This window comes from Oncorhynchus kisutch, linkage group LG21 (genome assembly GCF_002021735.2).
Source record: "Oncorhynchus kisutch isolate 150728-3 linkage group LG21, Okis_V2, whole genome shotgun sequence".
Classification (NCBI taxonomy): Eukaryota; Metazoa; Chordata; class Actinopteri; order Salmoniformes; family Salmonidae; genus Oncorhynchus; species Oncorhynchus kisutch.
The window spans coordinates 4,124,302-4,138,920 of record NC_034194.2 but is presented as its reverse complement, the minus strand read 5'-3'; the positions used below and the strand labels follow the sequence as shown (position 1 = coordinate 4,138,920).

The 14,619-nt window shown below is 42.0% G+C and overlaps 1 long non-coding RNA gene across 1 annotated transcript; it reads left to right on the top strand.

Annotated features, from left to right (window-relative positions):
* The first annotated feature begins 3,503 nt into the window (after positions 1–3,503).
* On the top strand, positions 3,504–13,871 carry LOC116356148 (uncharacterized). Its single transcript, XR_004204611.1, has 3 exons — positions 3,504–4,084; positions 5,034–5,258; positions 11,879–13,871. It is a non-coding gene; the product is annotated as an uncharacterized LOC116356148 (long non-coding RNA).
* The last annotated feature ends 748 nt before the right edge of the window (positions 13,872–14,619 follow it).

Sequence of the window (14,619 nt, the reverse complement as noted above, 5' to 3'; positions counted from 1 at the left end):
GTGAACAGCTCCTTCAGACGACTGAAAGCTCTGCCCGCCTCTGCTGACCAATGCAAGCGCACCGGTCCTCCCTTCAGCAGTGAGGTAATGGGAGCAGCCACCTGACCAAAACCCCGGATAAACCTCTGGTAGTAATTGGCAAACCCTAAAAACCGCTGCACCTCTTTGACCGTGGTCGGAGTCGGCCAATTACACACGGCTGTAACGCGGTCACACTCCATCACCACCCCGGAGGTGGAAATACGATAACCCAGGAAGGAAACGGCCTGTTTGAAGAACACACATTTCTGTTCTTGCAATATAGGTCATGCCCCAGCAGTCGCCCAAGTATCTTACGCACCAGACACACGTGTGGCAGAATAGATCAAGATGTCATCGATGTACACTACCACTCCCTGCCCGAGCAGGTCTCGGAGAATCTCATCTACGAAGGATTGGAAGACGGCTGGAGCATTTTTCAACCCATATGGCATGACGCGATACTCATAATGGCCAGATGTAGTACTAAATGTGGTTTCCCACTCATCTCCTCCCCGGATACGCACCAGATTATACACACTCCACAGGTCCTGTTTTGTGAAGAAGCTCACCCGGTGAAATTATTCCACCGCCGTAGCGATGAGAGGTAGTGGGTAACTAAACCCCACTGTGATGGAATTTAGACCTCAATAATCAATGCACGGACGCAGACCTGCCTCCTTCTTCTTCACAAAAAAGAAGCTTGAGGAAACAGGTGATGCGGAGGACCGAATGTACCCCTGTCCCAGCGATTCAGCAACATATGTCTTCATAGCTACTGTCTCCTCCTGGGACAAGGGGTACACGTGACTCCTAGGAAGTGCAGCATTCTCCAGCGTTCTCCAGGAGGTATATCTCCTCAACGATGGGGTGGTAATTGGGTCGCCTTCCTTTTACTGAAGGCGATAGCCAAATCGGCATATTCAGAGGGAATGCGCACGGTGGAAACCTGGTCTGGACTCTCCACCGTAGTTGCACCAACGGCAACCCCTATACACCTGCCTTAACACTCCTCTGACCACCCCTTAAGAGCCCCCTGTCGCCAGGAAATCACTGGGTTGTGCTGAGCTAGCTAGGGAATTCCCAACACCACTGGAAACGCAGGTGAATCGATAAGGAACAGACTAATCTGCTCCTTATGACTCCCATGAGTTACCATGTCCAGCGGCACCGTGGCCTCCCTGACCACTCCTGACCCTAATGGTCGGCTATCTAAGGAGTGCACGGGGAAAGGTAGGTCTAGCGACACAAGGAGAATCCCTAGCTTTAACGTGAGCCCCCGATCCATGAAATTCCCAGCTGCGCCTGAATCGACTAGCGCCTTATGCTGTAGAGAGGGAGAAAACCCAGGGAATGAAGGTAACACATACATATGACCGACAGTAAGCTCTGGGTGAGTCTGGTGCTGACTCACCTGGGGTGATCGAGTAGTGCTCCGCCTGCCCTCCCAACTCCCAGACGAGTTCTTCCAGCACCGGTCGGCTGTGTGTCATCGCCGACCACAACTTGTGCAGGAGGAAACTCCTCCTCCGGTCCCCCTCAAAGCCGCCCCCATCCAGCGTGAGGGTGTTGTCCCGACACGCTAGCTCCCTGCGGACGTCCTCCCTGAGGCTACATCGTAAATGGTCTATCAAGGCCCTGTTGTTCCACCCCGCTCATGCGGCCAAGGTCCTGAACTCCAGGGCAAAGTCCTGCGCGCTCCTCGTCTCCTGGCGCAGGTGGACCAGCCGTTCACCCGCCGCACGACCCTCTGGTGGGTGATCAAATACAGCTCGGAATCGGCGGGTGAACTCGGGGTAGTGATCCCTCGCCGAGTCTGGGCCATTCCACACTGCGTTTGCCCACTCTAGGGCTCGTCCAGTCAGACAGGAGACGAGGGCGCTCACGCTCTCCTCTCCGGAGGGAGTAGGACGAATGGTCGCCATCTCCACAAAGGAACTTTGGAGCTCTGTCAGAGTGACCATCAGGTTTTGGGTCACCTCCCTGACCAAGGCCCTTCTCCCCCAATCACTCAGTTTGGCCAGGTGACCAGCTCTAGGAAGAGTATTCCATTTAAGAATGATGGAGGCCACTGTGTTCTTGGGGACCTTCAATGCTGCAGAATTTGTTTTGGTACCCTTCCCCACATCTGTGCCTCTACACAATCCTGTCTTGGAGCTCTACGGACAGTTCCTTCGACTTCATGGCTTGTTTTTTGCTCTGACATGCTCTGTCAACTGTAAATAAGGTTTCTCTGTTTTTTGCCTGTTTTCACATTTTCATTATTGTGTGTAGATTAATGAGGATTCTCTTTTAAAAAAACAATTGTAATATAAATCTGTAACGTAACAAAATGTGGAAAAACGGAAGGGGTCTGAACTTCCTGAATGAACTGTTTTATTTCATTAAAAAAAATGTAACCTTGATTTAACTCCAAAAAACGGCCGGTTGTGGAGTCAAACCGGGGTGTCTGTAGTGACGCCTCAAGCAGTAAGATGCAGTGTCTTAGACCGCTGCGCCACTCAGGAGCCCCAAAATAATGCTCTAGTGCTGTCCCCACCTAAAATACATCTTGGTCAACCAAGAGTCGTCTGTTCATTCTACCAATCGATTGGTTGAAATGTTATGTGTGATTTTCCATATATAAACACACCCCATGTATTTTAATAAATCAACTATATGTACTGAACTGGTCTGATGCTTTAAGCACACTGTTTGATTAAATAATTAAGACACACAAATGACTCGAGGGAGCCAGAGATCAAGATAACTTAACCAGAAGGAGAAAAATTCTGCCTTTATGCTCCTGAAGTTTCCGGTAATGTGCTACACCAGCGGTCGTTAAACTTTTCCATTTGGAGTGCCAAGTTATCTTACCATTTCTACCTATCTGCGTGCCACTTAGGATTTTCATATGCACATTTTCATGGAACAGTTTCATGTCATTTATAATAGTATCTCAAAATCATTCTATCTAAATCTAAATGAAAATGATACAAATCTAAAAGTAACTTTTATTGCCATTGCCAACTATGTAAAAATAGCCTACATAAGGCCAACAAATAAAAACATTGCAGCCTGCAGGTAGAAAATATCCTGATAATAATAAATATCCTAGAAATCACATTGGCTGCACATGGCTTGAAACATTGCTGGTCATTTATGAACATTTGAACATCTTGGCCATTTTCTGTTATAATCTCCACCCGGCACAGCCAGAAGAGGACTGGTTCCGCTCTAGGTTTCTTCCTAGGTTTTGGCCTTTCTAGGGAGTTTTTCCTAGCCACCGTGCTTCTACACCTGCATTGCTTGCTGTTTGGGGTTTTAGGTTGGGTTTCTGTACAGCACTTTGAGATATCAGCTGATGTACGAAGGGCTATATAAATAAATTTGATTTGATTTGTCTGACGATAAAATAGACATTTTACTCAACTGCGATACCCACTCCAGTCAACAGATGGCGGTGTAGGAATTGAAGGCAATGCTGTTGGTGTGAAGTATAATCTAGTGGACGGAACGCTTCTTTCAACAGCAGCAACAGTTAGTTAGCCACCTCGGTAGTTTACTAGCCTAAATAGCCGAACCAATAAAGCTCTTTAGACGCTTTTATGTATATTAGCCACTGTGTTTTCAACCATCTTCTGTCGTCTAGTTAGTTATCAGATTTCATTATATATTTACGGTGTTGTTGTTTTTAGTCAGTTAGCGGGCTGGTTAAATTAGCATTATCCTAGATAACTAGCATTCCCGACCATGCGGTCACTAAGCTACTCTCCTCCTGCTAAAGAAGAGGAGGATGTCACAGTAAAACAAGAAGTAGAGGGTGAGGCCGTTACTGTGAAATAAGAAAAAGACTCGTTCAGAGTGAAAGAGGAGGAGGATGTTACAGTAAAAGGAGAGGAGGATGCAGTTTATGGAGTGAAAGAGGAGGGGGAGATGACTGTTACATCGAAAAAGGAGGAGGAAGAAGAGGAGGAAACTGGATATCTGTGCTCGATTTCCCAAATGCATCTTAAGGTGTCCGATGGTTCTAACGGTGAACTTAGCCATAAAATGGTTTTGAGAAACTGTTCCCTGATTAACACTAGTAAGTACTGTCTTAAAAACAGAGGCACAAACTCTGCAGGTGTTGAACTGATGTGTGGTGTTAAAGGGAAAATATGCAATAGCTACATCCATATTTAGACATTTTAAACGTGTTTATTTATAGCCATTGATTCTTGAAGAATATAACATGCCTCATGAGCTTAGTTCACCTGTTGTACCCCATCAGAACTCCAAATAAGCTTTTTTACTCCAATGTTTAGAAACCATGTAAACCAACACTGTATAGCCTCAACATGGTTAAAACTATAATATTGATATCATGGATGGTCAGTCCTTGCATCCATAGGTCTGTCTCTGAATTTTGAAAGTAGTTACATTTCTACAACCCCATCATCATCTTATTACCAAAATAGTGGTGGAATGACAGATTTGTTATTGTTTGAACTGCAGATTGCTGGGTTGTGTGGGTTTTATAAACAGCAACAAAATTGCTGCCCAGAGGCTTGGTTTGGTAAACAGCTGAGGGATAGATAGGGGAATGAGAAATGTAACCACTCTCAAATTCATAGAGAAAGCTTTTGTAGCAACCATAACCCAACACCTAGTGACCTCGTCAAGAAGTTCAGACATCTTGGCGTAACAGTTATAAGGTGTTGGCTTGACAGTCGCTGGACCCAGGTTTGAGTTCAGCTCAGGGCTACCCCTTGAATTCACTACACTAGGAATACAAAGACTTGCCATCCATGAGGTCAAAATTATCGTTTTAAACAGATTTTGAGGCTGTATAATATATTCCAAATGAAGTGTCTCCTGCACCACTCGGGAGCCACAAAATCATGTTCTAGTGCTGTCCCCAACTAAAATACATCTTGTTCACCCAAGTGTCATCTGTTCTTTCTACCAATCGCCCCATGTGTTTTTTATAAAATCAACTATACGTACTGAACTTGTCTGATGCTTTAAACATTTTGTTTGATTAAATAATTAAGACACACAAATGACTTGAAGTCATAACTAGGGGGGAGCCAAGCATCACTATAACCTAACCAGAGGGAGCCGGTCATCAACGTAACCTGGCCAGAGGGAGCCGGTCGTCAACGTAACCTGGCCAGAGGGAGCCGGTCGTCAACGTAACCTGACCAGAAGGAGCCAGTCATCAACGTAACCTGACCAGAGGGAGCCAGTCGTCAACGTAACCCGACCAGAGGGAGCCGGTAAAAAACAATCAATCTATCATAATCACTAGTTAACTACACATGGTTGATGATATTACTAGTTTATCTAGCGTGTCCTGCGTTGCATATAATCGATGCTGTGCACATTCACGAAAAAGGACTGTCGTTGCTCCAACGTGTACCTAACCATAAACATCAATGCCTTTCTTAAACTCAATAGACAAGTATATATTTTTAAACCTGCATATTTTGTTAATATTGCCTGCTAACATGAATTTCTTTTAACCAGGGAAATTGTGTCACTTCTCTTGCAACCAAGTCAGGGTATATGCAGCAGTTTGGGCCACCTGGATCGTTGCGAGCTGTGTGAAGTCTATATCTTCCTAACAAAGACAGCCAACTTCGCCAAACGGGGGATGATTTAACAAAAGCGCATTTGCGAAAAAAGCACAATCGTTGCACAACTATACCTAACCATAAACATCAATGCCTTTTTTAAAATCAATACACAGAAGTATATATTTTTAAACCTGCATATTTAGCTAAAAGAAATCCAGGTTAGCAGGCAATATTAACCAGGTGAAATTGTGTCACTTCTCTTGCGTTCATTGCACGCAGAGTCAGGGTATATGCAACAGTTTGGGCCGCCTTGCTCGTTGCAAACTAATTTGCCAGAATGTTACGTAATTATGACATAACATTGAAGGTTGTGCAATGTAACAGGAATATTTAGACTTACTCGTTAGATAAAATACAGAACGGTTCTGTATTTCACTGAAAGAATAAATGTTTTGTTTTCGAAATAATAGTTTCCGGATTCGACCATATTAATGACCAAAGGCTCGTATTTCTGTGTATTATTATGTTATAATTAAGTTTATGATTTGATAGAGCAGTCTGACTGAGCGACGCTAGGCAGCAGCAGGCTCGTACGCATGCATTCAAACAGCACTTTTGTGCGTTTTGCCAGCAGCTCTTCGCTATGCTTCAAGCATTGAGCTGTTTATGACTTCAAGCCTATCAACTCCCGAGATTAGGCTGGTGTAACCGATGAGAAATGGCTAGCTAGTTAGCGGGGTGCGCGCTAATAGCTTTTCAATCGGTGACTTCACTCGCTCTTTGAGTAGTTGTTCCCTTGCTCTGCAAGGGCCGCACCAAGAACACATCGACAACAGACACCCTCGAAGCATCGTTACCCATCGCTCCACAAAAGCAGGCTCGTACGCATGCATTCAAACAGCACTTTTGTGCGTTTTGCCAGCAGCTCTTCGCTATGCTTCAAGCATTGAGCTATTTATGACTTCAAGCCTATCAACTCCCGAGATTAGGCTGGTGTAACCGATGAGAAATGGCTAGCTAGTTAGTGGGGTGCGCGCTAATAGCTTTTCAATCGGTGACTTCACTCGCTCTTTGAGTAGTTGTTCCCTTGCTCTGCAAGAGCGAGTGAAGTCACCGATTTGAATGCATGCGTACGAGCCGGCTTTTGTGGAGTGATGGGTAACGATGCTTCGAGGCTGTCTGTTGTCGATGTGTTCTTGGTTCGAGCCCAGGTAGGGGTGTGGAGAGGGACGGAAGCTATACTGTTACACTGGCAATACTAAAGTGCCATTAAGAACATCCAATAGTCAAAGGTACAGTGGGGAGAACAAGTATTTGATACACTGACGATTTTGCAGGTATTCCTACTTACAAAGTATGTAGAGGTCTGTAATTTTTATCATAGGTACACTTCAACCGTGAAAGACGGAATCTAAAACAAAAATCCAGAAAATCACATTGTATGATTTTTAAGTAATTAATTTGCATTTTATTGCATGACATAAGTATTTGATACATCAGAAAAGCAGAACTTAATATTTGGTACAGAAACCTTTCCTTGCAATTACACAGATCCTACATTTCCTGTAGTTCTCGACCAGGTTTGCACACACTGCAGCAGGGATTTTGGCCCACTCCTCCATACAGACCATCTCCAGATATTTCAGGTTTCGGGGCTGTCGATGGGCAATACGGACTTTCAGCTCCCTCCAAAGATTTTCTATTGGGTTCAGGTCTGGAGACTGACTAGGCCACTCCAGGACCTTGAGATGCTTCTTACCGAGCCACTCCTTAGTTGCCCTGGCTGTGTGTTTCGGGTCGTTGTCATGCTGGAAGACCCAGCCACGACCCATCTTCAATGCTCTTACTGAGGGAAGGAGGTTGTTGGCCAAGATCTTGCGATACATGGCCCCATCCATCCTCCCCTCAATACGGTGCAGTCGTCCTGTCCCCTTTGCAGAAAAGCAGCCCCAAAGAATGAGGTTTCCACCTCCATGCTTCACGGTTAGGATGTTGTTCTTGGAGTTGTACACATCCTTCTTCTTCCTCCAAACACGGCGAGTGGGGTTTAGACCAAAAATCTCTATTTTTGTCTCATCAGACCACATGACCTTCTCCCATTCCTCCTCTGGATCATCCAGATGGTCATTGGCAACTTCAGACAGGCCTGGACATGCGCTGGCTTGAGCAGGGGGACCTTGCGTGTGCGCTGCAGGATTTTAATCCATGACGGCGTAGTGTGACTGTGGTTCCAGCTCTCTTCAGGTCATTGCCGTGTAGTTCTGGGCTGATCCCTCACCTTCCTCATGATCATTGATGCCCCACAGGGTGAGATCTTGCATGGAGCCCCAGACTGAGGGTGATTGACCGTCATCTTGAACATCTTCCATTTTCTAATAATTGTGCCAACAGTTGCTGCCTTCTCACCAAGCTGCTTGCCTATTGTCCTGTAGCCCATCCCAGCCTTGTGCAGGTCTACAATTTTATCGCTGATGTCCTTACACAGCTCTTGGTCTTGGCCATTATGGAGAGGTTGGAGTCTGTTTGATTGAGTGTGTGGACAGGTGTCTTTTATACAGGTAACGAGTTCAAACAGGTGCAGTTAATACAGGTAATGAGTGGAGAACAGGAGGGCTTCTTAAAGAAAAACTAACAGGTCTGTGAGAGCCGGAATTCTTACTGGTTGGTACGTGATCAAATACTTATGTCATGCAATAAAATGTAAATTAATTACTTAAAACTCATACAATGTGATTTTCAGGATTTTTGTTTTAGATTCCGTCTCTCACAGTTGAAGTGTACCTATGATAAAAATTACAGACCTCTACATGCTTTGTAAGTAGGAAAACCTGCAAAAATCGGCAGTGTGTCAAATACTTGTTCTCCCGACTGTATATGAAATACAAATGGTATAGAGAGAAATAGTTCTATAATTCCTATAGTAACTACAACCTAAAACTTTTTACCCGGGAATATTGAAGACTCATGTTAAAAGGAACCACCAGCTTTCATATGTTCTCATGTTCTGAGCAAGGAACTTAACTTTTTTACATAGCACATATTGCACTTTTACTTTCTTCTCCAACACTTTGTTTTTGCATGATTTAAACCAAATTGAACATGTTTCATTATTTGAGGCTAAATAATTTTATTGATGTATTATAGTAAGTTAAAATAAGTGTTCATTCAGTATTGTTGTATTTGTCATTGTTCCAAATAAATGTTAAAAATCGGTATCGGCTTTTTTTGGTCCTCCAACAATCGGTATCGGTATCGGCGTTGAAAAATCATAATCGGTCAAGCTCTAATTTCTACCAATCTGTGTGCCACTTAGGATTTTCATATGCACATTTTCATGGAACAGTTTCATGTCATTTATAATAGTATCTCAAAATCATTCTATCTAAATCTAAATGAAAATGATACAAATCTAAAAGTCACTTTTAGAGTCGTCTGTTCATTCTACCAATCGATTGGTTGAAATGTTATGTGTGATTTTCCATATATAAACACACCCCATGTATTTTAATAAATCAACTATATGTACTGAACTGGTCTGATGCTTTAAGCACACTGTTTGATTAAATAATTAAGACACACAAATGACTCGAGGGAGCCAGAGATCAAGATAACTTAACCAGAAGGAGAAAAATTCTGCCTTTATGCTCCTGAAGTTTCCGGTAATGTGCTTCACCAGCGGTCGTTAAACTTTTCCATTTGGAGTGCCAAGTTATCTTACCATTTCTACCTATCTGCGTGCCACTTAGGATTTTCATATGCACATTTTCATGGAACAGTTTCATGTCATTTATAATAGTATCTCAAAATCATTCTATCTAAATCTAAATTAAAATGATACAAATCTAAAAGTAACTTTTATTGCCATTGCCAACTATGTAAAAATAGCCTACATAAGGCCAACAAATAAAAACATTGCAGCCTGCAGGTAGAAAATATCCTACAAATCATATTTGCTGCACATGGCCTGTCTACAACAAACTTGAAACACTGCATCAACTATCAACTGGGTCGGCCCAAAACTCGAGAGAGCAAGCTTGCAACATTGTATAAAATATTTTGGACCCTCAAAGTTTCCCACACCAGTGAGTTTGGGACAGACACAGCTCTAGGCTATTTGTGCAAAGAATAAGAAATAATCAGGTATCTTATGACATTTCCACTGGATCAGAGCATTACATTTTCCCCTTTTATGACAAGTGGTTATCGAAAGGGCGAGAGCTGGAAATATTTTACGAAAATACTTTGAGGAACTATTGTCATTTGCAATTGATTTTGATTATACTTTGTTTACTTGCTGTTTGAGGTGAAGAAAAAATGACTTTGAGAAGCTCCACAGCTCCTACTTCTATATGCGTAATCAGGTGTGCATCCTTACTCAACATTGACAGGAGTGTTTCAAACAAAAGACAATGAATACATTTACAAAATGTATTACGCATCTTGCGGGGTCAGGTCTGGGTGGTCTTCCATAGGCCGTTTCATTTAGTATCCGTTTGGGTCGGCATGGGGAATGATTCTATTTCTCCATAGTATGTTGTACTGAAGTTGACCGACTGAAAGGGAGTGTAACTTTGATTATAATTACTCTTCCCTGAAGGAGGGAAACGAGGAAAACATCTGTTTGGCCCCGCCCTTTCCTGGGTCAGTGAAGAGCGATATTAAATTGAAGGAATGAATCAAAGCCTCACGATCATTACCTGTGGAATGTGGGGCTTCCAGCGAGGCACGGATTTGAATAGTATGTTGTACCTAGTTTCCCTCCTTTAGGGAATAGTATTTATAGTCATAACGTGTGGATTTAGTAGTATGTTGCACCCAGTTTCCCTCCTTCAGGGAACAGTAGTTATAGTCATGACATGTGGATTTAATAGTATGTTGTACCCAGTTTCCCTCCTTCAGGGAACAGTAGTTATAGTCATAACATGTTGATTTAATAGTATGTTGGACCTCGTTTCCCTCCTTCAGGGAACAGTAGTTATAGTCATAACATGTGGCTTTAATAGTATGTTGTACCTCGTTTCTCTCCTTCAGGGAACAGTAGTTATAGTCATAACGTTAAGCTTGTCATATGATGAACTACATCTTAAATATTGGATCTGACAGTTTTTTGTATTCAGATCTCTGAAATGCACTCTACCTAGGTAACATTTAGTGTCTCCTTATATTATGCTGGGAAATCAGTTTTCATGGGCACAGAAATGAAAAAGAATTTCAGAGTTTGCAAAATCCAATGGTTTTAACTGAGTCCCCTTAACTTTATTGACAACACCCAAATGGATACTGTCATTAACGCGCATCTTCAATAATTACACATCATTCTTAATACTGTAGCAATTTAGTTACAGTCACATGTTCAACTATCATCAGCTGATCTAGGAAATAATTTTCTGGATGCCAGTCGAATGACAAACATCAAGACATGCAACAACAACCAAAGTGCTTCTTCATTCATTACTCTGGTAAAGACAGTTATGCTGTGCTCCACGTTAGATCCAACATCCCTAACAAATTGATGTTTATAATGTTATTGTCTGCTTGATTTACTGTCGGGTATCGTTAGTCAGTTTGGACACAGAGATACTTATCTCATAATGTGTAGAGAACTGTTCCTTGATGGATAGGCTATTGTACAACACACAGAGCTATTTTCCTTTATTCAGGACATTTAGAATGACAACACATTACAGAGTAGCCTAGTGGGATTATTCACGAAATTATCTGGTGATCAGGTTATGAAATGTCACGACAAAGACATTTTAGTTTCCATGTTTCACCTGAAATATTAAATGATTTATAGTCCTGCTGTTAGGTGAAGTTATGGGTCCTACAGTAGGTCTATATTGCTAGGTGAAGTTATGGTTCCTACAGTAGGTATATGTTATTGTTTGGTGAAGTTATGGGTCCTACAGTAGGTCTATGGTATTGGTATAACTAGTGTTTTCCGCATTAGCAGGGAGGAGTTTCTACAACCAAATTGCGTGACCATCGCCATCGTGCCGCAATTTTAGCAAACACAGAAAGGAGCCTATATTGGAGACCAAAAGTCGTCTGGGACACAGCTTAGAATTTCAACAACTTTAATGACATATTTCTAGCCTACAATCGTCAATGTTACTACTAATGTGAAAACAAGACAAATATGACTATTGTTGCTCATTTGACTGTCTTAAGACAATTCAAGATTTGTATTTAAATTTAAGACAGCAATTGTTGTACAACTTCATGGGTACGCTCTGGACATCACCTTTTACCTAAAAAAAACTGTGGATTTATGCTTTTGTGGGCCTTTAATCATCTGTCTGACTTTGTTGTTCACACAGGAGAGAGAAGTGACTATTATGGAACCTCTGGGAAGCCTCAACAACATCATGAAGCTGAAGAGGCAGAGAAGAGTCTCTGCAGATCAGGACACCTCAAGAAACACCATCAGAGACCCACAGGAAAGAAATCTCACTGCTGCTCTCACTGTGGGAAACGTTTCAAATCTTCAGAACTTAAAAAACACCAGCAAATACACACAGGAGAGAAGCCTTATAGCTGTAATCAATGTGGGAAGAGTTTTACTCAGTCAAGCAAGCTGGTATCATACCAGAGAACACACACAGGAGAGTAGACATATAGCTGTGAGCAATGTGGGAAAAGCTTTTCTCGGATAGACCACCTTAAAGGACACCAGAGGACACACACAGGATATAAATCTTACAGCTGTAATCAGTCGATGAAGAGTTTTATTCAGTCAAACAGCCTGAATCGACACCAGAGAACACACACAGGAGAGAAATCTTATAGCTGTGATCAATGTGGGAAAAGCTTTGGTTGAACTTATTATCTGACTGAACATAAGCAAACACACCCATGAGAGAAACCTTACCACTGCTCTGACGGTGGGAAGAGCTTTGCTTCCCTGAGGAACCTGACACAACACCAGATGTGTCCTCTTTGGACACATGGAAAAAAGTAGGAGCAGACATTTCTGAACTCTTAACCAACAGGCCTTTACACCTATGAATGAGTATCAATAATGAGACACTATTTCTGAGGCTACATGATGTATCGTTTAGCAGATTTACTTTGTAATATTATTTTTGTTTGTTCTTATCACTTAATTTACTTGACAGATTGCCAATAGTCTTAATTAAAACGTATGTTCTTCTGTTTAAGCTATTCTGATGTTAATTTACTTCTGTGTTTTGGGTCGTTGTCCTGTTGCATCACCCAACTTGACCTTCAATGGGCGGACAGATAGCCTTACATTCTCCTGTAAAATATCTTGATAAACTCGGGAATTCATTTTTCCCTAGATGATAGCAAGCTGTCCAGGCCCTGAGGCAGCAAAGCAGCCACAAACCATGATGCTCCCTCCACCATACTTTACAGTTGGGAGGAGGTTTTGATGTTGGTGTGCTATGCCTTTTTTTCCCCCACACATAGTGTTGTGTTTTCCTTCCAAACAACTAAACTTTAGTTTAATGTATCCACAGAATATTTTGCCAGTGGAGCTGTGGAACATCCAGGTGCACTTTTGCAAACTTCAGACTTGCAGCAATGTTTTTTTTGGACAGCAGTGGCTTCTTCCTTGGTGTCCTACCATGAACACACTTCTTGTTTAATGTTTTACGTATTGTAGACTCGTCAACAGAGATGTTAGCATGTTCCAGAGATATCTGTAAGTCTTTAGCTGACACTCTAGGATTCTTCTTAACCTCATTGAGCATTCTGTGCTGTGCTCTTGTAGTCATCTTTGCAGGATAGTAGTGACTAGTAGTGACTAGTAGTGACTAGGGAGAGTAGCAACAGTGCTGAACTTTATCCATTTATAGACATTTTGTCTTACCATGGACTGATGAACATCAAGGCTTTTAGAGATACTTCTGTAACCCTTTCCAGCTTTATGCAAGGCAACAAGAGATCTCTTTTGTTCGAGGCATGGTTCACATCAGGCAATGCTTCTTGTGAATAGCAAATTCACATTTTGTGAGTATTTTTTATAGGGCAAGGCAGCTGTAACCAACATCTCCAATCTCGTCTTGATTGGACTCCATGTAAGCTCACTCCAGACTCCAATTAGCTTTCAATATAGACAAGAAAAATACAATAGTGTGTGAATTATTAGTTGAAGCACACTATGTTTGTCCATTGTTGTCATGAAGATCAGATCAAATGTGAAATCCAGGTCATTCCAAAGGGTTCACATACTTTTTCTTGCCACTGTAGATGTCATGTATTGTCATGTTATGCTCTCTATAATGAAACATCACCAAGTGAAATAAAGTTGATAAGATACTCTTAGTAGTCATTAAATAAAAAATGGTTGTTCAGAAATCATTATTTATCATGTTGCTCTCATGAAATGAACAAAATATTTTACAATCATTACCACTACTGATATTCACATAGAATAATATAATTACAAGGATCATATTTCTCAGTTGCATTGACCTGCAGACATCAGACACTCTCCCGTATGCACATGTGACTGAAATGTAACCAATCACAAAAATCACTAAGAAAGCTTTGATGGCTCAAGAAAAATTTAACTGCATGTTTCTGCCAGCCCATGGGATAATTCCAGTGCAGTACATGTATAAAGGGATAATTCCAGTGCAGTACATGTGTAAAGGGATAATTCCAGTGCAGGATATGTGTAAAGGGATAATTCCAGTGCAGGACATGTGTAAAGGGATAATTCCAGTGCAGTACATGTGTAAAGGGATAATTCCAGTGCAGTACATGTGTAAAGGAATAATTCCAGTGCAGTACATGTGTAAAGGGTGTAGAGGGATAATTCCAATTCAGGAAGTTCCTACCCCCTTCAACTTTTTGCCTGAACATTATAATATACATTTTGCTCAACTGCGTTACCCACTCCAGTCAGCAGATGGTGGTGTGGGATTTTAAGGTTATGCTGCTAGTGTGACATATAATCTAGTGGACGTAACGCTCCTTTCAACAGCAGCAACAGTTAGTCAGCCACCTCGGTAGCTTGCTAGCCAAAATTGATGAACCAATAAAGCTCTTTAGACGCTTTAGTGTATATTAGACTCTGTGTTTTAAAACCACT